Source organism: Pseudophryne corroboree, chromosome 5, assembly GCF_028390025.1.
Source record: "Pseudophryne corroboree isolate aPseCor3 chromosome 5, aPseCor3.hap2, whole genome shotgun sequence".
Taxonomy (NCBI): Eukaryota; Metazoa; Chordata; class Amphibia; order Anura; family Myobatrachidae; genus Pseudophryne; species Pseudophryne corroboree.
In genome coordinates this window covers 534,612,339-534,615,151 of record NC_086448.1, presented here as the reverse complement: position 1 = coordinate 534,615,151, position 2,813 = coordinate 534,612,339, and the positions used below count along the sequence as shown (strand labels likewise).

At 42.6% G+C, this 2,813-nt stretch overlaps 1 pseudogene; it reads right to left on the bottom strand.

Moving 5' to 3' along the window:
• Positions 1–732: 732 nt before the first annotated feature.
• On the bottom strand, positions 733–852 carry LOC134929963 (5S ribosomal RNA; annotated as a pseudogene).
• Positions 853–2,813: the final 1,961 nt, after the last annotated feature.

Genomic DNA, 2,813 nt, shown 5'->3' with positions numbered 1-2,813 from the left:
GCAGAAAGATAGAAGGGCCACACCACCCTGCTCAGTGATGAGGAACAATAAGCACAACACAACAGTGCCAATGACAAAATTGTGAAAAAAATCATAAGTGGCATTCAGCACTCATTGTCTTATCTAACCAAATGGGACCACTCACCAGTCAGTGTAAGTATTGCTATATACAGTATAAGTCACTGTGAAATATCCACTTCTTGATGTCATGACTGTTTATCTCAATGATATTGATTACTATTGTTCTTTCAATCTAAATACCAGTGGCCCTAACAAGTACTATATAGTCACCACCACTGCATCTGTCCTGTCTATGTGTAAACTAAGAAAACCCAACAAAGAAGAAAAGTTGGAAAGTAGACTCTTGTGTGGGAGCACTCAATTCAGAGGATTATATTAATCAATTCTGATAAAACATAATTTTATTAATTCATTAAAAATATAATTGTAGGAGTAAGTAATACGTAAAATAGTGTAGCTACGCGAAAATATAACACTCTATTATGTGCAATTAATGTGGTTTTCGATACCACAATAGAAACCGGAGATCAAATATATGGGCTATTGGTTTTACTGAGATAACAGTAACACCTTTGTATAGTGTATGACCATCATTTATTCTACAGCAGTCCTATTTAGGATTAAGTAGTCGTAGAGAATTGAATCATAGGTCATACAGAACTGAATGCCAATTGGTATTATTAGGGATCACTCTAGATAGGGCAGAAGAATATTTTGCAGTACCAGGGTGTTCCAAGGTGGTCTCCCATCCGAGTACTGACCCGGCCCTCCACTGCTTGGCTTCCAAGATCAGACGAGATCGGGCATCTCCAGCGGGGTATGTCCGCAATTTCTTAATCTGCCCGTTCAGTCAATCCCAATACCCGTATCGACCGAGTTGTATGTCAGAGGTGAACTGAATCAGTCGTGTATTCAGTATTTTAATTTGTCTCATGCCCATGAAATTGAATTTGTAGCAATATTAGTCATAATGCATAAGTAAAATTACATTAAGGACAGTTAGCATATGAAAAAGATTTTTTTATGCACGGGCGTCCACTTGCATATGATGATGATATATAATCAGGCAACAATTATAGCAAACCTATTGCTGTATATAATATATGAGGCCTCAAATAATTTATGCCATATACGCCACCACAGCAGAAAATACTGCACACAGAGATAGTAGAGTAGTACTTTGCTGCAAGTGTGCAGCTGGATATAATCAGGCAACAATTGTAGCAAACCTGTTGCTGTGTGCAATATATAATATATATGGCCTCTAACAATTTATACCGCACACGCCACCACAGCAGAAATTTTTTTACACAAAAACATTTATAGTTGAGTAGCAATTTGCTGTAAGCGTGCAGCTAATGAGCTTCTTTAAGATTCCTTGTGCAAGAAATCTGCCGTATCTAGGAATATAGTAGTTTACTCCTAATACCTTATTAGATACCATATAATATGTGTAAACTATACAGGCCTCTTATAAAGGCCAGTTCTGGGCAGGGCAATGTCAAGTTAGATTGACTACTGTGGCATAGTTTGAAAATATGGATGCTAAAAAAAATTCTGAATAAGGATATAACTATGTAAATAGTGGGTTATAACTGCAAACTGTATTATTGTTAAAAATGTACTGTTGGATCTATACTGAGTACCTTTTACACTTTGGTTTTGCCGTGGTGTACATACGTCATACTTTTAGGACCCTCATCCAGTGTTGGATTGGAGCATGAAGGGCCCACCGAGGGGATGCAATGGTAGGGGTGTGGCCAGTCTACACAAAGGTTTGGATAACCTTTAGAGAGTGCATGGTCTGGGCCCTTGATACAGTAAGTACATATTATAAATACTGATAGTGCATGCAATGTACTAGATTAATAACAGCAATGCACTGCAGAAAATACACCATAGTCCTGTGCGTTAACATATGTGTTATGTATAAATCAAGTGCACAGCCTGGAACCTGATCCTTAGAGGAGCAGGTGAGGCCCCAGGCAGTGGGGCCCACCCATAGGCGTGTGCACGGGGGGTGCCTGGTGTGCACAGGCACCCCCTAATGTCTGGCACCCCCTCACACACGCTATGCCTGGACCGCTGAGAGTGTTGCTCATTCCCGTCCCCTGTCCCCCGTTCCTGCCGCCTGCCGCCTGCTGCCCGATCAGGACTGTCAATTTACTTTGAGTGGCCACAGTGGGTGCACACAGCAGTGAAGACGGAAACTTCTCCCTGCTCCGCCTCTTGATGACGTCACGCCAAGCGCCCTCCCTCCTGCCCGTGCTGCTGTCTCTCTCTCTACTTGTGTGCCACGCCACAGCGTTCCTAGGAGGAGGAGGACTCTGAGGTAGAATTGCGTAAGGGCCACAACTATGGGGGCTGTGTAGTGGGCACAACTATGGGTATTGTCTGAGGGGCACTATTACTATGGATTTTGTGTGAGGGGGCACTACTATATGGGCATTGTGTAAGAGGCACAGCTACTGTGTGGGCATTGTTTAAGGGGCACTACATTTGTGGGCATTGTGTAATGGGCACAACTACTGTGTGGGCATTGTGTAAGGGGAACTACTATGGGCATTGCGTAAGGGGCACAACTATGTGTGGGCATTGTGTAAGTAACACAACTACGTGTTGGCATTGTGTAAGGAGCACAACCACATGTGGGCATTGTGTAAGGGACACAACTACATGTTGGCATTGTGTAAGGGGCACAACTATGTGTGGGCATTGTGTAAGTAACACAACTATGTGTTGGCAATGTGTAAGCGGCACAACTATGTGTCGGCATTACATGAAGGGCAGAA